Consider the following 21,111-nt stretch of genomic DNA (forward strand, 5'->3'; position numbering starts at 1 on the left):
CTCTGTGCTGATATAGAGGAATCACATTAGTAGTAAAATCCCATCTCCTGGACTCCCTTTCAAAAGAGAATGAAACTATTGGCACATATGGCCGTACATTTGTTTTTTTATGGCCTTTCCATAAGCTGGTTTCTGTCTTCTATGACAACTATATAACTCTCTGGGAAACGTATGCACATACCAAAAATAAAATTCTGCAGTACTATAATGATGGTACAAAAACATTTAATTATGCTATAAAATTTAAAAGACAAAATAAAAAAGCATTACTATATGTTTATTGATATACAATGTAAAAAGACATAATTATTGACATCGATATCATAAGGTTGGGGGCAGGTGTAAAGATTAAGAATTTTTGTACACAACTGAAGTTAAGTAGTTCTCAGTTCAACGTATGTTGCAACTTTAAAGGATTTTAGGTAATTCTCACAGTGAACATCAGGGAAGTGTTTATAGAGATACATAAAGGAAGGTGGACAAAGAAACAAAATATGTCCCTAAATATCAATGGCACACAATGCAGGAGAAAAGGAGAGGAAAGAAACAAAAAATAGTGACACAAGTTATATAAAAACAATTAATATTAGGGAAATTATAAGTCCTTCCCTTTGAGAAAATTATGTAAATATTTATGTACTGCTATTTCCAGTCAGAAGACACAGTTAAATAAATGGATTAAACAATCCAACTCTATTCTCTCTAAAGAGACTGTACTTCATAGCTTGTAAAAACAATAGACTAAATCTGGCAGGATATAACAAAATATACCACGAAAACCTTAAGCATGTAAGAGCAGTGGAGTTCAAAGTTATATTAGGCACATTACATTTGAAGTGAAAAATGTTATAGTTTATAAAATACACTTTAAGCCAAAACTGTCACAAGAGACAAACAAGGACATTTAATATAGAAAGATGTCATTCATTGAGAACCCATGAAAGCAATACATATATATGATATCTATCTTTATCTCACATCAAGGTTCGCAAATATATAAAGAAAACATTGACAGAATTGAAGAAAGAAAGGGACAGCAAAATAATAGGATACTTTGATATTCCACTTACCATAATAATAAAGCCAGTCAAATTAATAATAAGAAAACAGAAGATTTCAAAACAACATAGAGCAATTAGACCTAACAGATATATAGGGAATACTCTACAGAATAATAATAGAACATACAATCTTCTTGATAGCTCATAAAACATTCTTCCTAAAAAACTACCTGTATGGCCACAAAACAAGTCTTAACCAATGTTAGAAAACTGAAATTTTACACACTTTAATTTCTGACCAGAATGGAATGAAACTGTGAATAAATAACAGAAGAAACAGAGAAAAATTCACAAATATATGAAAATAACACACTTTTGAACACGTTCTTGTTCAAGAGATGACTTAATGCTCTGAAGACGTCGATAGCAGTCTACAGATTCAATACAATTCCTTTCAAATTCTCAATTTAATTTTTTTCAAAAATGGAAACAGCAAACCCAAAAATAATATGGAATCTCAAGAGACCACAAAGATCTGAACAATCATCAAAAAGAGAAACAATGCTATTGGGACCACACTTCCCCATTTTAAAACATTAAAAAAGCTACAGTAGTCAATGAAGTTTTCTACTGGCATGATGGGTGCAACGCGCACTATCTGGGGATCAGACACGCCTGGAGCTCTGACTTGGGGGGAAAGGCGGTACATAGCCAACGTATGTAACCTGCAATTCTGTATCCCCCATAACAATAAGATGAAATAAAAAAAAAGAAAGACAGAAAACTGGACCAATGAATCAGAAAGAAACACAAATATAATCTCGTGCATATATTGTAAAATAAAAAGGTATCTTCACACTCATATTTATTTCATCATTATTCACAAAGGCCAGTAGATGAAAGAAACCCAAACTGCCCTTACAAAATGAAAGGATAAATACAATTTGAAATTTAGAAATAATGGATTATTTCTCAGCTTTAAAAAAAACGATAATCTAATAACATCCACAGTAGAGATAAAGCTTGATGACATTATGCTTAAGGAAATGTTAAGCAGAATAAGACAGATATTTTATGATTATACTTGTACAATATTTCTAAACCAGTTACACTCCTAGAAACAGAAAACATGATGGTGCTTGTCAACAGTTAGGCAATGGGGAAAATGGGTAGTTTTCTCATGTGTACTGAATTTTAGTTTTACGAAATACATACATTCTAGACATATATTGCGTAATGATGTAAATATAGTTAACATGACTGATGTGAATAATTAAAAGTAATTAAGATTATAATTTTTGTGATTTTACAATAATTAAAATAAAAATAATATCTTAAAGAGATACACAGTTATGAGGCTTTTCAAAACTATCCTGCAGATTATAAAACTGTTTCTTTTTTTTAGTTTCAAAGCATTATGGCAGTAAATCATTCAGATTATATGTATTGCTTTTGCACCAAGTGATCAAACCTACAAGTGTGCGCATCCACACATTGTGTGCACCACACTCGTTAGATGTGAATTTTCCCAACACCTACACACCCTTCCAGTGGTCTAATACCTGCTGATTTTTACTTCCATTTGGTCACATATGTGTGGATCAATTGATAACAATTTGATAATGAGCAGGTGTGGTGCACGTTTTTTGCATTCTTGTGATACTTTACTTAAAAGAATGGGCTCCAATACAATCCAGGATAATACAAGGTATGTGATTTAACAACTGATTTTTGAGGCTTAGTACTACTCTATGGTATACAAATATCATATTTTTATATATATTTATACATATATTTATATGCATGTATTTATAATTACCAAGGTTATTTCAACATCTTTGCAATTGTAAATTGTGATGTTATAAACATTCAAGTGCAGATGTCTTTATTAGAACATGACATTTTTTCATTGGGGAGATACCAAGTAGTGGAATTGCCAGATCAAATGGTAGTTCCACTTTTAGTACTTTGATATGTTTTCATATAACTTTCCATAGAGATTATACCAGTTTGTAGTCCCACCAGTAGTATATATAAGTGTTCCTATCTCTCTACATCCACACCTACACTTGTTTTGAACTTATTGATAAAAGCCATTCTCACTGGAGTAAAGTGATATCTCACTGTGGATTTCATTTGCACTTCTCTGATGATTAGAGATGTGCACATTTTTTTCATATGTTTGTTGCCCATTAGTACATCTTCTTTAAAACACTTTCTGTTCATGTCCTTTTCACACCTTTAATGGGGTTGTTTTATTGTTTTTCTTACTGATTTTCCTGTGTTATATATAAATTCTAGTTATTAGCAATTTATTGGATATATAGCATGCAAATATTTTCTCCCATTCTCTAGCTTGACTATTTGCTCTAGTTATACTTTCACTGGCTGTGCAGAAGCTTTCTAGTCTGATCAGGTCCCATCTACTTATTTTTGTTGTTTCTGTGATAGTTTTGGGGGTCTTCCTCATAAATTCTTTGCCTAGTCTGAAGTCTGTAAGAGTATTTTCAACATTTTCTTCTAGGATTCTTATGGTTTCACGACATAGGTTTAAGTCTTTTATCCACTGTGAGTTGTTTTTTTTGTGACAGATGAGAGGTTCGGATCCTGTTTTACTCTTCTACATGTGGCTACCTAATTTTCACTGGATCATTTATTGAATAGGGATTCCTTTCCCCAGTGTACGTTCTTGTCTGCTATCACATGGCTATATGAGGATGGTTTTATGTCTGGGTTCTCAGATCTCTTCCATTGGTCTATGTCCTGTTCTTGTGACAGTACCATGCTGTTTTCATTACTATACCCTTGCACTATAGCTTAAAGTCTGGTAAATGGATGCCTCCCAATTTGTTCATTTTCCTTAAGGTTGGTTTTGTTATACAGGGTCTTCTCTTGTTCCATATGAAGCGTAGAATTACTTTTTCTCAATCGGTAAAAAATCATGTTAATATTTTAACAGGGATTGTATTGAATCTATAGATTATTTTCAGTAGTATAGACATTTTAATCATGTTGATTCTGCCTGTCTATGAGCATGGTATGCTTTTCCATATGTTTGTATACTCTTCTATTTCCTTCCTCAGTGTTTTGTAATTCTCCCTGTAGAAGTCCTTCACCTCCTTAGTTAGATATATTCATAAGTATTTCATTTACTTTGTTGCTACTATGAAAGGTATGAGTCTTTGATTTGGTTCTCAGTTTCACAGTTGTTGGCTCGTGTGAAGGCTACTGATTTGTGTACACTTATTTTGTAACCTGAGACTTTGCTGAACTGATTTATCAACTCCAGTAGTTTCTTGTCAAAATCTTTTATTTCCCTTTCATGTATGTAATTAGATTAATAGATTTGCCTATGTTCAACCATGCCTGCATCTCTAGAAAGAAGCCCGCTTGATCATAATGGATTATTTCTTTGAAGACCAGCTGAATTCCATTTTCTAGGAATTTATTGAGAATTTGTTATCCATATTCATAAGGAATATTTCTCTGTATTTTTCTTCTTTTTGTTCTGTCCTTTTCTGGCTTTGATATCAAGGCAATGTTGGCTTTGTAAAATATGTTGGGGAGGATTTCTTCCTTTTCAATGTACAATAATTTCTGCAGGATAGGCTCCAGTACTTATTTTTATGTATGGTAGAATTCAGGAGTGAAACAATGTGGTTCACGACTTTATTCTTAAGGAAAGTTATTTATTACTACTTCAATACCAGTCCTGATATTGGTCTGTTCAAGAATTGCATATCATCATGAATGAGCCTAGGGAGGCTGGTTTTTCTAAGAATTTGCCCATTTTCTGCACGTTTTCTTGTTTATGTGCATAGAGATTTTTAGACTATTCAAAGATGATATTTTGTATTTCTGTGGAATCAGTTGTAATTTCTCCTTTTTCATTCCAAATTGAGCTTATTCGAGTCCTATCTTTTCTGCTTCTGGTTAACCTCATAAAAGGCAGGTCGATTTTGTTTATCTATTCCAAAACCAACTTTCTGCTTCATTAATCTTCTGTTTAGTTCCTTGGTTATCAATTTCATTTAGTTCTGTTGTGATCTTGGCTATATTCTTTCTTCTGCTGAGTTTGGGATTGGTTTGCTCATCCTCTTTCAGTTCTTTCAGTTGATTCATTACATTGTTGATGTGTTACCTTTCTGTCTTTTGGATGTAGGGATTTATGACTATGAATTTTCCTCTCAGGGTGCTTTAGCTGTTTTCAAAGATTTGGATAACTTGTGTCTCATTATCATTTAGTTGAGAGAATATTTTCATTTGCATCTTAATTTCCTCCTCGATCTGCCAATCATTCAGCAGTTGGTTGTTTAGTCTTCATGACTTTGTGTAGAGATGAGTGTTTCTGTTGTTGATTTCTAATTTTATTCTAGTGTGGTCTGAGAAAATGCATGGTATAATTTCTATTTTTTTTTAATTTTGGGGGACATTTTTTATGGCTTAGGACATGATCAATCTTAGAGAATGTCCTCTGAGCTGATGAGCCAAAAGTATTTTTTGGTGTTTTGGGATAGAATGTTCTGTAACTGTCTAGTAGGCCCATATGTTCTGGAGTTTTATTTAAATCCCTTGTCTTTTTGTTTATTTTCTGTTTGGAGGAGCTGTATAGTTCTGTCAGCAGGGTGTTGAAGTCCCTGGCATTATGGTTGTATTATCTATGATTTTGTTTAGGTCAAGTAGTTTTAGCAGTATGAATCTGTGTGTTCCTGTATTTGGTGCATAATAAATATTTTAGATTGTTATACCTTCTTGCAGAATTGTTCTATTTGTCATTATATAATGGCCATCTTTCTCTTTCATTACTTTTGTTGATTTGAAGTCGAAGTTATCTGATATGAGAACTGTTACTCCAGCTTTCTTTGGGTTTCAATTAGCATACAATGTTGTCGTTTGACCTTTAGTCTGGATGAGTCCTTGTGGGTTAAATGTGTTTCCTGAAGATAGCAGATACTTACTTGTGTATGTTTATGTATTTAGCCAGCGTATGTCTCTTCACTAGGTAGTTAAAACCATTCACATTTATTGAAATATTTGATTAATGTGGTGGATTTCTGTTCATCCTGTTGAGTTGAATGTTGTTGGTTTGTTTTATCTCTTAAGCCACTGGACTTCTACCTTAGCTCTTGGGTGATTTCATGTTGTTAAGTGTTTATCATGCTGATCTATGAATAACGAAGTTCTGAGTACTCCCTGCAGGGAAGGTCTTGTCTTGATGAATTCCCTCAGTGTTCGCATGTCTGAGAAAGACTTTATTTTCACCTCAAGTGAAACTTAATTTTGGAAAACACAAACATCCAGTCTGGGTATTATTCTGTTTGAGAAGACCCAATAGGGCCCCAATCCCTTTTGACTTATAGGTCCCAGCTAAGAGGTCTGCAGTTAGTCTAACAGGGTTTCCTTCGCACGTTACCTGCTCCTTTCACGTTATGGCTCTTAGGAGTATCTCTTTCATGTTTATTTTGGCTAGTCTGATGACAATGTGTTGTGATATTTTTGTCCCTTGATGAATCTCCCAAGGGTTCTGTGAGCTTCTTGAACCTGGATATGTAGAGTTGTAGCAGGGACATGAAAATTTTCCTTAATTTTACCCCCAAAATTATACAACCCTTGTTTATTTTCTCCTTCACCCTCAGGAGTCCCTAAGATTCTTATCTTAGGCCTCTTTACATGATCCAATGTATCTTGTAGACTTTGCTCATTCCTCTTATTTCTCTGCTCTATCTCTGTGATTGACTTGTTTAATTGAAAGGTGTTGTTTCAAGTTCTGAGTTTCTTTCTTCTGCCTGATGTAACCTGTTCTTAAGGCATTCCACTGTGATTTGTAGTTCGTTGAATGAATTTTTCCTTTCCAGAAACTCTGTTTGATTTTTCTTTAATTCAATATCTTTTGTAAATTTTTCATTCTGTTTTTGCATAGTTTTTGTGGTTTGTGTTGGGATTGCATTTTATCTTGAATTTCATGAAGCTTCCTTTCTATCAATGTTTGAAATACTTCATAGGTCCTTTCAGTATTCTGTTTTTGGTTGGTATCCATTGCTAGGGAGCTGGTGTTCCCATTTGGGTGTAATGCTTCACTGTGATTCTTCATACATCCAGAGTCCATTTGCTGGTTCCTTCTCATCTGGAGCAGACTTTGCTTCTTTATTTTGGATTTTTTCTTGTTTAGATAATGATATACACAGTTTATTTTCTGAGTTAGTTGGTGCTTGTGAGTGAGAATCAACTAAACCCTCTATGATTGAGTAATTGTGTAACAGGCATGTGAGTTTATCTCCCTGTAAGTAGATGGTGTTTGCAGGAAGGAAGAAGGTAAACTATTGTTTTTGGATCCTGTGGCCAGCTCTAGCTCCTCAGGAGAAGCCCTCCAATACCCCAGGCATTGGGTGGGGGCCCTGAAACCTCCATGTAAGTCATTTATTTACTACCACAGAAGAGGCAGGTGGGGAATTAGGCTGAGTGAGGTTAGGTTGGATTATGCTGTCCTACAGTTCCACAAATGCTGTTCACAGATATGTATAGGTTAAAGGTCCATTCCATGCCTCTGGTTCCAGAAGGGGCTGAAGTGACCCCATTCAACTATATTGTCTTCTCTCTACCCTCAGGAAACTCTGCAAGAGGGACACTTCCCCTTGGGGAACACTGGCAGCTCAAGGAACTTTTGGATCAAGCTGAACTCTCTATTAAAGTGAGTGGTGTTGCGGGCAGCTTCTATAAGTCAGACGGAGGCGCCAGATGAATTTAGTTACCTTGGGAACCAGTATTTATGCAAATTGATTCTCCCTGGTTCAGCAAAATCCAATATGGCAGTTCTTGAGGGTAGGTTTGGAGGGGGAACATTGATAGACCAGTGTTTTCCTTTTCTCCTCCACACCCTCCCAATGGACACAGCCTTTCATTCACTGCCTGATTTTGAAACTGGGACCCTTCCTCAGTGCTTGTCATCTGTTGACTTTGCTATTAGCAGGCAGATGCACCAAGTACCTGTCAATGGGAAGATCACAAGCTGAGGCCACACTGCTGGAGCTAGGTGAAAATGCACCCGTGGCACTGAGAGCTGGGCATCTCAGCACAGAGAATTCCAGCATCAGCTATGGTGGCGAGAACGGGCCATGGTCTTCCTGTAACACTCTCAGGAAACTTGACTGCCAGTCCAACCTCCTCCTCTCTGAGTTGCAGCACCAGGTACACTTTCCAAGGCAGGCTTGGCTGGTAGTTTGCACCCCATTGCCAAAGGCATGCTCAGTCACTCAGTGCAACTTTTGCTGGAAGTGTGCTACCCGTTACCCAAAGCAGGCTTAGTCACTCAGTGCAAGGTGCTTTGGTAGTTGCTATGGGGTGAGTGTGGGGTCACACAGCTATGAGAACCTTAAGCCAAAATTACTTCCTGGGATGCCAGGAGTGTATCAGATGCAGAAGATGGGGTGTCCAGGTGTAGTGATGCTGCCTCTCTTGTTGCTCATAGCACATTCACATGGCATGAGAGACATGCATCCTATTGCAGGCCTGAGGCACCTGAGTGGGGGAGGTCAAAATCCCTTACTTTTTCCCTGGGCTCCAGAAGTTCTGTGATTTTATTTGTGCCAGTTCGTATCTTCTATCCTCCTCTCTTCTCAGCTGCTCATTACCTGCTCTTATTGTCCTGGAATCCACTTATTTCAGACTCTATGGTCCACTGCTGACCAGGAATCATCCTCCACTCCCATCTGTTGAATTCTCAACTGTTCTACCTGAAAGGTCCGACCAAGCCTTGGTTCTCGTCAGCCATCCTGAAGTCTCCTTACATGATTATTTCTCTCACACAAATATAATATACATTCACCAATAAAGAGCTGCTGAAATTACAATTTTTATGACTACTCACCTAGTCAAGATAAAAAAATTATAGACCACAAACCAAGAAAACAAGCAAGTTTGAAACACACTAGACATAATTTTTACTCATACCGGCAAGCAAACACATACAGAATTATTTTAGCAATGGCTAAATTGCTAATTCCAATTTAAATAGTAACTCATACTGAGTTAAAGGGAGCAGAGTTCAATATTGTCACACAAAATTACAATACATAGGTAAAAACAAAGATAAAATTAACTGAACTTATCACAAGATTTCAGGGAATACAGAGGATTCACAAAACCTGTTCCACAGCAACAAAAAACATAAATCTCCAGGAATCAATGCTTAAGAAATGGAGATATTTGCAGTATCTGAAAAATATTAAAAATAATCATCTGAAACATCCCCTACAAACAAAAGGAAACACAGACAACAAAATCTGCAAAATGATGCCTGAAGAAACTGAGATATTAACAGACATAAAAACTATAACAAGAACCCAACACAAATTGTGGATCTGAAAAATACAATAACTGAGTTGAAAAATTCTCTAGAGAATCACAGAAGCACACTTAATGAAGCAGAAGAATCAGAAAGTTGAAGACATTTCATTTATAAATATTGAGTCATGGAAGCAAAATTTTAAAAGGGAGACAACTGAAGGTGGAGTATGGGACTCTTGGACACAATCAGGTAGACCAATATATCTAAGAAAGATTCCTAGAAGAAGAATATAGTGGGAAAATGGCAGAAAGATTATTTGGAGAATAAGGCAGCTAAGGATTTTCTAAATTCCAGAGTGATAAAAAAAATACTACCAACTAAGAAGGCTTCCTCTGGGAAATATTTTTTTCAAAAACAAGAGAAAAATTAAAGATTTTCCAAGTTAAGCAAAAGTCAGTGGTGTTCATCACCACATGAATAGGCCAGAAGAAAGGTAAAGGAAGTCCACTGTGATGAAAAATAAAATGATGTTGGGTAGCATTATAAACACTTAAAAACATAAAGCTCTGTGTTAAAGATAAATCTATAAACAGATATAGAATTCTATATGATCATGATGGTTCATAAACCCTCATAATAATTCTATAGAATTAAAAAAAAACTGAAGGCATAAATGTGCAAAAAGCTGTTCTAATATATACAATATAAAAGGTATAATTTGTGACGTTAATAAGAACATGTGGCACTTTAAGGCGTATAGGTTTTTTATTCACTTGAAGTGAAGTTGTTATGAGATTAAGATATATTGTTATAACATAGAGATTATTTAGGTAGTCTCCATTTCCTAATGTGGTCACAAACAGAATGCCTGTAGAAGGTATGCAAAAGTAAATGGGAAAGCAAGCAAAGCATGTCACTTCCAAATCAAGGAAACAAAAATAAAGAGAATAAGACAGGCAGTGAGGAACCATGTATCTACAGGGCACATGGGAAAGAATTAACAAATTTCAATGGTAACTTCATATCCTTTAGAAGTTACTTTAAATATAAGTGGTTTAAATTCTCTAATGAAAAATAAGATGACTTTATCAATTAAAAACAAACAGTGTCCTACAATATGCCACCTACAAAAGCCTTCCCTTAGCTCTGAAAAGTCAAATTGGTTGAATGTAATTGTAAAAATAAATGTATGTAAATAATTAGAGGAGGATATTTTGGCCATAATTAAAGGAAATACACTTTAAGTCAAAAACCATGAGAAGAGACAAAGACTGTTATAATATAATGATAAAACGGGTCATTCAGCAGAAATCTATAGCACAGAATACACATAGAAGATATATATGCAATGCACATATTTTATCATAGATATTTTTAAATATATATTATATACATCATGGCTTCTAAACATGTTAAGCAAATATAAACAAAAGTGTGGACAGAAGTGTTGCAAGAAACACCTAGCAACACACTAATTATAGGAGACTTGGAGACCTCACTTTCAATGATGAATACAAAAATTTGATAGAAGATCAATAAGAAACAGATAATAGGAAAAACATTATAGACCAGTTAGATGTGAAAGATATTTACAGAGCTCTTCAGTCAAAGATAGCAGAATACACAATAGTTTCAATCAGACATGGCAAATGCTGTTAGGACACTTAAGTCTTATCAACTTGAAGAAGGCTAAAAACATATAATATATATTTTTTGGCAAAAATGAAGTGGACCTAGAAATCAAAAGCAAAAGATAAACTGGCTAATACAAAAATATGTCAAAATTAAACACACTCTTAAATGTATTCATGCTCAATGGTCAGATGATTTAAAATTGTTCAGATGTCAATAGTATCCACAGTAATATACAAATTTAATGCAATGTTAATAAGTTCCAATCATACTTGATCTGGAGTTATATAAAGGAGTTGGAACCCATTCTACTAAGTGAAGTATCCCAAGAATGGAAAAATAAGCACCACATGTACTCACCAGCAAATTGGTTTCCCTGATCATCACCTAAGTGCACATTTGGGAATAACACCAATTGGGTGTCGGGCAGATGAGGGGGTGGCAGGAGGGGATGGGGTGTATACCTAAATAATGAGTGTGATGCACACTGTCTGGGTAATGGACATGCTTGAAGCTCTGACGGGGGGGTAGGGAGGGATGGGCAACATACATAACCTAAATTTTGTACCCCCATAATAAGCTGAAATAAAAAAAAATAAATAAAATAAATTCTAAAATGTATTGGAACAATAAACAGTCAGACTGTTTTAGAAAATAAAAACAAAAAGACATTGCACTTCTTGATTTGAAAACAAATCTTCAGGAATAAAAACAACATGCTATATCACCATTGTTTCCTATAGCTGAGTAGTACTCCATGGTATACATATACCACATTTTATTAATCCACTCATGTATTGATGGGCAATTGAGTTGGAACCCATTCTCCTAAGTGAAGTATCCCAAGAATGGAAAAATAAGCACCACATGTACTCACTGTCAAATCGTTTTCACTGATCATCACCTAAGAGCACATTCAGGAATAACATTGATCGGGTGTCGGGCAGACGTGGGTCGGGGAGGGGATGGGTGTATACATACATAATGAGTGCAATACACACTATCTGGGGAATGGGCAGGCTTGAAGCTCTGACTCAGGGGGTGTCAGGGGGTATGGGCAATATACATAGCCTAAACTTTTCTACCCTCATAATAAGCTGAAATAAAAAAAGAGAAACACATGTATAAAACTCTTAGAAGAAAATAAAGGGGAAAGATCATGATATTGGTCCTGGCACTGTTTTAGTAGATGTAATATCAGATGCATAAGCAATAAAAATGAAGAAAAGAAAAATGGGATTGCATCAAACTTCGAAATTTCTGCACAAAGAAAAGACTAAGTGGAGTAAAAATGCTTCCTACAAAATGGATAAAAATAGATGCAAATCACATATTTGATAGGGGTTAACATCATGAAGATATAAACAATGACTAAAATTCAACAACAAAAATTGTATAGCTTGATTGAAAAATGGACAATGGATTGATCTGGCATTTCTGCAAAGAAGAAATACAAATGGACAAACAAAATTTGAAAGGATTCTGAAAATTGTTAATCTTTACAAAAATGCAAAGCGAAATCACAATGAGATATCACCTCATATTCATTACATTGAGAGCTTTTAAATAAATAAATATATATACAAATACATACATACATACATATGGTGAGAATGTAGACAAATTGAAATGCTGTCATGTTATTCTGAACCTTTGATTCTAAAATTATAAAAAATTGAAACAGAACAGATCAGAAATTAAAAATATATAAGGAGACTAAACTCAGCAATATGGTGGGAGGTGAAGGATCCACTTGTATTTTTCCAAACAACAACAAAACCTTGGTGGCCATCCATGGAAAATTACACTTATCTGAATTTGGGGACTTAAATAGGTCATTAAACCCTAGTGGAACCATAGATCCTGGAGGGTCATTTTGAATATTCAGGCTCTCATTCAGGTGCCAAAATTAAGGACCCATTGTCATGACTACAGATTACATCATGAGTCAACCAACCTGGATACATGGAGTCTCTAACTGTTTCCTGCGACAAAGTTGCAGTGGTGCTGCTCATCCAGGGACTTTGGGAGAAACACATCTATCTGTAGCCATGGAGGCAGACCTGAATAATTTGGTCTTACTGTCATCTGAAAAGCAGACCTGTGACTCTGCTACAGCTGTCTCAACTACAGTCCATGGCCAGTTTTTTCAGTGCATAGATCCACACAGAGACCTGAAGGGAAACTTCCAAGGTACTCATTGGGAGCCGCACCCACGCACACAGCTGGTATCAGCCCCACCATATGCAGATTCAACTGCACAAACATACGCTAGTATGTATCATAGAGATCAAAATCCTGAAGGTAACCAGCTTACCCAGAAACAAGAGAGGATTGAAAACCACGCAGGCCCTTCAGAACTGGCCCATCAAATGCAGACTCCACTGCAGAGCAAGGGGCAGCCTTGTGACCTAGATACAGCAACTCTTCATTGAAAACCCAGTGGACATACCTTTAGCTCAAGTACCCAAAAGGAAACATCTTCACCTTCCAAAACAAGCTTATAAAAACTGGAAAAGCTATTTAATCCTTCACATACACAGATACCAATATAAGGATAATGTGCAACCACTCTTAATGCTTCTATTTTATGATATTACTACAAGACCTAAGCAGAAAAACTAGGCAAGAACATGACAAGAATCCACTCAAATTAGACAGGGGAAAGTAAAAATAACAGTGTTTGCAGATGGCATTATCTTATATATCAAAAACCATAAAGAAGACAGTAAAAAAACCCTTATAAAGTAATAAAACCACTCAGTTAAGTCACAGGATATAAAGTTTACATTCAAACATCAGTTGATTTTCTACACACTAATAAACTATCCAATAAAAAAGGAAAACACTCTCAGCAATCTATTCTCTTGATGTTATTGTAACTAAGAAATAAATTTAACCAAAGTAGTAAAAAAAAACAACTTTACATTGAGTACTATAAGATATTAATAAAAGAAGTTGAAGATGACATGAGTAAATAGAAAGATATTATTCAAAACAATGTATAGATTCAATGCACTCCCTATCAAAATTCCAGGGGCATTACTCACAGTATTAACAAACAAATCCTCACATTTGGATGATATCTCATGTAACTTTGATGAGCCAGAAAAATATTGAGAAAGAAGAAAAAAAGGTTCTGGCATCACACTTTCTGGTTTCAAACTATATTTCAAGGTGATAGTAATAAAAACAAAATATGCATATAAAACCAACACAAAAAACAATGGAACAGAATGGAGAGCTCAGAAATAAACTGAAGTATATAAAGTCAACCAGCCTTTACCTAAGGCACTAGCAATGCACAATGCATAAATTATGGTCTGTTCAATGCTTGTTGCTGGAAAACTGGATACCCACAAACAAATGAATAAAAATAGGCTATTTTTCTTACATGATATTCAAAAAATAACTCCAGATGTAATAAAGATTTAAATGGGAGGCATAAAATTCTTTTATGAAGGTAACATGAAGAGTAACTCAGCATCACCAAAATATCATGCAAACACAAATCAAAATTATCATAAGGTATCACCTCACAACTTTTAAAATGGCTAATGTCCAAAAAAAGAGACATAACAAGTGTGGGTAAAGTGTGCAGAAAAGCAATCCCTGTACAATTATTGATTGTTAACCTGTAATATCATCAGAGATTTGTTTAAATATGTAAATAATAGAACTGCCTTATCATTCATCAATTCTAATTATGAGTATAACCAAAGGTGTAAAATGAGTATCTCAAGAAAATTCTTTACTCCCATGTATACTGCAGCAATACTTACAATGTATACAATAAATATATACAGTTATGCATTTCTTATTTGTGGAAAAATTTACCAGTTAAACACACACACACAAATATATATACACACATGCACACATATATATGAATGACAATTTCCTGATAGTACTAAATAGTGGAAAATTATGGAATAGAAATATAAAATATAATGTATCAATTGGGAGTATGAATATATTCAGCAATTTGAAGCACTCAAGGAGACAGTATATTTAAGAATTCTATGAAGTGAGTAGGGAAAATAAACTATATTACAGTTTGGGAATCTGGTTACTATAAAGTTGAAATTTTACTCTTATTTTATACTAGAAAAAACAATATACATAAAAAAAGAAAAAAGGATATTTCAAAGTGAAATACCATTAGATGTTCTTAGGTTTAGGAACAGGCCATGCATTTGTATAAAATTAATGAGTCTGAATTTCTGTAGGATTGCCTCTGAAACCTTAGAATTGTGAATCATGATGCAGAAAATATGAAACATCTGTCCCTAGTGTTTCTAGCATTACTGAAGCAAATCACAATTTCTCCACTATTCCCTTTTACACATTTCAAAAATGAGGCAACAAAAGGAACTTCAAAAATGGAGCTGGGCATGGTGGATCACAACTGTAATCCCAGCACTTTGGGAAGCCAAGAAAGGAGGATTAGTTGAGGTCAGGATCTTGAAACCAGCCCCAGGCACATAATGAGACTCCATTTTAACAAAAATAATAATAATAGGAATAAATCAGCTGGCCATGGTGGCTCATGCCCATAGTCCTAGGTACCTGTAAGATTGAGGTAGTAGGATCCCTAGAGCCCAGAAGTTTCAGTTTGCAGAGAGGTATGATCAACCACTGTACTCCAGATGGGGCAGCAAAGCAAAACGCTGTCAAAAGATGCTTTAATGTAGAGGTCTTCAGAATATGTACAGATATTCCTATATCTCCCCCAACAATAGAAGTGTTTACAGATAACGTAGTCCCTTATAAGCCATGACAAGAACTTTAGCTCTCACTGAATTCTAAGGAAGATCACTGTAGGGGTACAGTTCTTAGAGAGTTTAAGAGCATGGGACAGAAGATGTCCTTCTGTAAGAGAAAGAGAAACATACTCAGGCTTCTCAAAAAACATTTCCAATAGAGCAGAGCATTCCAAACCACGTTTTTATATCTGCCTTTCTCCTTGAGCTTTGGCTCTGTAACACTTGTTATCTGCTTTACTGAATCTCACCTACCTGGATATTTAGCTGTTTCCTCTTTCTTCATAATCCAGGGCTCTATCCTTTGCTCCAGACATGTGATCAATCTCTGGCTTTGAGACAGTAAGACCTGTTTTATTAGAAAGAATTCACATGACTCTTGCTGAAGACTCTCTAGTTAGTAATCTTACAAGTACTATACTTATGGACAGAATATTATGGAAGATTTTAGAAAACTGTTTTCCAAAATATTGTTTTCTTACAGACAATGTAGAATGATAAGAAATTATTCCAAATTTATGGCTCCAGAGCACCAATTCCCACTAGCACCAAATAAAAAATAAGTGGTGGAAATTGTATTCTAAGGTGCAGGCAACAATTATATACCCTGATTTCTAGAGGAACCACTAATCTAGAGTGAAGTATACAAATCAGCTCAAGAAAGGAAAAGGTTCATAAGATGAGACATCTAGTGATTTTATTTTCTACACCAAAATCCTTCAAATTTTCTTTAAAAGCAGGGATATAAAATTCATTCATGTAAAGTGGAAACTTCCAAGAAATAATCTACAAAAATAAAATAATGCCCTTAGTGTGGAATAGGAATTGTGTATTGAAGTGATCCTCACCAAGGGAGACTAGGTTTCCATAATTCTCTAACATCACATCCCTATACAAATTTTGCTGTGCGTTGTCAAGGCATGTCCACTCCTCTGTAGAGAATTCTATAGCCACATCCCAGAATGTCACCAGTTCCTGAAAAAAGAGACATATTTCCCAAGTTGCCAAGGAGAGAGTTCTTAATTTGACTACAAGGAAAATGAAAGTTATGAGAACTGTTTCTGACATATGGGTGACCGGAATTATCCAAAAAGCTATTTTTTAGCACAGTGATATTGTTGAACATATTCTCTAATTCTCAGAAATGAAGATCATATAACATGTATGAAACTAGTGTGCATATGATACTGTAATGCATGATAAAGTATTTAATATAAAATTAAGGGCCTTGGCTGGGCGCGGTGGCTCACGCCTCTAATCCTAGCACTCTGAGAGGCTGAGGCGGGCAGATTTTTTGAGCTCAGGAGTTTGAGACCAGCCTGACAAGACCGATACCCTGTCTCTACTAAAAATAGAAAGAAATTATATAGACAGCTAAAAATATATATAGAAAAATTATCTGGGCATGGTGGCACATGCCTGTAGTACCAGCTACTCAGGAAGCTGAGGCATTGAGCCCAGGATTTTGAGGTTGCTGTGAGCTAGGCTGATGCCATGACACCCTATCCTGGGCAACAGAGTGAGACTCTGTCTCCAAAAAAATAAAAAATACATAAATAAATAAAATAAAACAAAGGGCCTCAACACAGAAATATAAATTTATGTGTGCTATATTTACATCATATGAAATAAGTTGTGCATATTTCTCACACACAGAAACAGTGAGTTAGAAGGTATCACCCAATTTTCACGTGTACAGTAATGAACTGGAGATCTTGTTAAAATACAGATTCTAATTCAGGAGATCTTTGGTGGGGTCTGAGTCTCTGCATTTCACATAATATAACCAGTGAAGCCAGTGCTTCTAACCTAAGGACAGTATTTTGTCAACATTCAGTAACTGGAAGACTTTAAATTTATCTCACTTCATCTGACCAGAAGACAAAGATAAGAGCCTTCATTTTCCAAGCAAGCTATAAAAAGAAAGGGGAGCTTCCAGTGTAACTGTGATGGTTCATGCACATCAGTCAGTAAATCTCCAAAGAACACTTAATAATAAAGAAAAAAACAATTAAATTTACATGGATGAATCTGTCAGAGAGCACCTTAACCAAGTGAATGAAATTAACATCAACTGTAGTGGGACAAATTGGTATTAGGCACCATTGCACAGAGGATAAAAAAAATCACTGCTGGGATGGTAGTGCCCAACAATATGTAACCATGAAGAATCATCAGTTTTATGCAAAGTTCAAGTTATAGATATTTCCCATGTTTTTTCATCTTTAATACTGTATGTAAATACTTTTGCATTATACAGAGCAAGTCTTCTATTTTTTATTTTTCCATAATTTTCTTGTTATCCTAGGCAATCAATGCTATCCTCTTTCTGCATTTTCCAAATACTATTTCACATAGAGCCGATGAAAACATCCAAATCAAACCTTGAGAGTACATGTTCCCCTTCTTCACTCAAATACAAAGACCCTATCCCATCCCCAATAGGAATATCAGATATCCACACTATTATAAGTTGACCTGTCCCAATGGGAACATTTTTAATATTACATATCACACATTTATTATGAAACTTGAATATTTTATTAAGAAGCGTGGGTGAAGAGAATGTAGAGCAGGTTTTATCATATAGGGAGGAAGGATTTTCCAGGGCTCTTTGACCATCCTAAGAAGAAATGGAAAAAAAAATGTAGTGGGAAAAAACTCATTAGGCATAAACATCAGAAGTAAAGAAGTAAAGGCTTACAAGTTCTAAAAATTGAAGTTCTGCATGACATTCCAAGAGGAACAGTGGACACAGCCCCTAACCTGGGACACACTTACCTGAAAACCAGCCATTTCTCCTTCTCCTTCTCCTCCTACTCTGAAATTTCTTTTCAGGTGAGACTGTGTAGAACAATTAGAATTGCATCTTGAGACTATGCCCTGAAAGGAGTTAGCACAATCTCTTAAACTGTTTACACAGCATCCACAAGCAGGAGGACCACAAAATGCAGAAAAGGCTACACTCACTGGTTCTTAGTCACAGGAAACAGTCAGGTCTGATGTTTCCTGATGGAGATTAAAATGTGAGATTCTCCTGTCTTTCCCTTGGTGACCTCCCCCTGCCACATGTGCCAGGACTTTCTGTTACAGCAGTGGGAATCTGGACCACACTGATCTGCCCCTACCAAACCCAAAGCAGCAGGCCCTGTGACTTCTCTCTGGAACAGTCTAAACTCAGTCTCATGAATGTATTTGGGAGTTCTAATTCTTAACCCTGGCATCAAATTAGAATTATTTGGGGCACAATTAAAACCACATGGATGTTCCCACCCAGCCCCATAGACAGGTGATGGTGTTTCTTTCAAGCTAGCCAGATAATCCTAATTGAAAGCCTGAGCTGAGAGGCAATTACTTAAAAATTGTCTCTGAACCATCAATGTGAATAGAAATCATGTGGTATTGTTGGCCTCACTCTAAGAAATGTGATCTGCTGGTGTGGAAGGGGGACATTAATTGGCTTCTTTGTCAAGTCCAGTTTTAGTGCTGATGTTGCTCAACCTAGATCCATTATTAGTAGCACTCAGCTAGAGACAGCAAGCACAGCATACAGAATATCTTATGTCCAACAGTCATCACAACATAGATACTTATTTTCCAAAGTGAAGACCAGCATAATGCAATGTCTACTGAGCATGTAGTATGTGCTTATAAGTATGGTATGCTGCACTGAGAAGAAGTCTTTACATTGTGTGACTTAATCCTTATAATACCAGAAAAGGTGAGTATAAAAAAGTGAGTACAGAAAAATTTAGATGTGGTGCCAACCTTTCTATTCTTCTCACACAACTATAATAGGATTCAAGAACGGAAGCTATATAGTATAAAATACAGAAAGAATTATATCCTGAATTGTTTCAGAAGTTATCCAAGCCTGTAGGTACATACACATGAGAGAACTGAGGAAGACAGACACTGTTTGTATATAAGAGGCATGGGTGAGAAAAGGCCTTTCTTCACTGTGTGGTTGGAAATTTGAGCACATTAGAAAATGTGCAAAATATAATATGGGCATTAAGATAGAGCAGCCACCACAAACTCCTATGGCAGAGGCAAGAAGTAAGAGCACATTGCTGAAGGGGTCACAGCAAGAGAGCCTCAACAGAGGGGGCACATCACAGGAGAATTGATGAACCACAGAAGGGCCAGTGGAAGGTGTTGACAGTGTGCATGCCTGCATAGAAGAGACCACTGAGTATGGAAGCCAGTGCTATTCAGACACAAAAGTGGTGGTATATGAGGACTGGGGAATGGAGGGCCTGCCAGATGGCCACACAGTGGTTGTGGGCCATGATGGTGAGGAAAAGAAACTACATACACACAACAAATGTCCAAGAAGATCTGAGTTGTACACCCATCCACTGAGAAGGCCCTGTTTTCAGTGACAGAGTTAACACAGGCATTGGAGGCAGTGATAGAAATATAGCACATATTCATAATGCACAAATTCCTCAGGAATACGAGGGCCTGTGAGCGTTCTGGTTGACACGGGTGACAATGATGATGAAAAGATTCCCAAACAGGTTGCCAAGTATGTCTTAGGAATAGCATGGAGTCCAAGAACCTTAGTTTCCAGCCTTTAGCAAAGCCCATGAAGAGGAACTGAGAAATCATGGTGGAACTGACCATTTGCTAGAAATTCTGGTTGACTGGGAAGGCAGAAAGACAAAAAGTAGGAAACATAATATGATAAAATCCACTTCATATATTTTTCTTGAAAGTTTTGATTTCTGTCTTACACAATTGGTTTTTGTGTATAGGTCTACTATTGGTCTTTTGATTTGCATAACCACACCTGAGTTGATAATATATCAAACTGCTAAGGATAAAGTATTTCAATTAGTTATCTGAGCAAGAGCTACAGAAGTGAAATTCACTGACTTATATCATATTCAGCCTATGATATTTATTGTTTTAATGAAGATTGAATTACTTGATATGTGTAAAATGCCTGTAATGGAGTAAATTTAAGTAACAGTTAAATTTTATTAGGAGTTGGACAACACATTCAGCCTGGATATTGGTATGTAGCAGAGATCTAACAGTTGTCTTCATTGGGTGGTCTGTTGTTATCAGCAACAGTCATGTCTTAACATTTATCTTCTTCAGATATGTGCAGATATTGAGATAAATAGTTTCTACACCTTTATAACACTTGACAATGTCATACCATCCAAGCATGAGATCGGTAAAGCATATTGTCTTGAGTGGCACAGGTTCAGACAGAACCAGCTCCATGTATGGTGTCTTTCCGCAAGTCCAGACTTTTACTGATGCTATTTTAATCATAAAAGCTGTGAGCTTCATGGAGTTTCCAAAAAGAAAATTCTCTTTAGTACAACTGGCTCTCTCAGTAGTCTGAGCCATTGGTACACAGGTGCAAGCGAATCCACAAGTCTGTCAATATTGCAAACCATACATAGTAGTACAC

The 21,111-nt window shown here is 35.9% G+C and overlaps 1 pseudogene; it reads right to left on the reverse strand.

The window, feature by feature from the left end:
- LOC138378792 (zinc finger protein 708-like) overlaps positions 1 to 18,476 on the reverse strand; it is a 45,240-nt pseudogene extending 26,764 nt beyond the window's left edge.
- Between the last annotated feature and the right edge of the window lie 2,635 nt (positions 18,477 to 21,111).

The sequence above is a fragment of the Eulemur rufifrons genome, chromosome 30 (genome assembly GCF_041146395.1).
Source record: "Eulemur rufifrons isolate Redbay chromosome 30, OSU_ERuf_1, whole genome shotgun sequence".
NCBI lineage: Eukaryota > Metazoa > Chordata > Mammalia > Primates > Lemuridae > Eulemur > Eulemur rufifrons.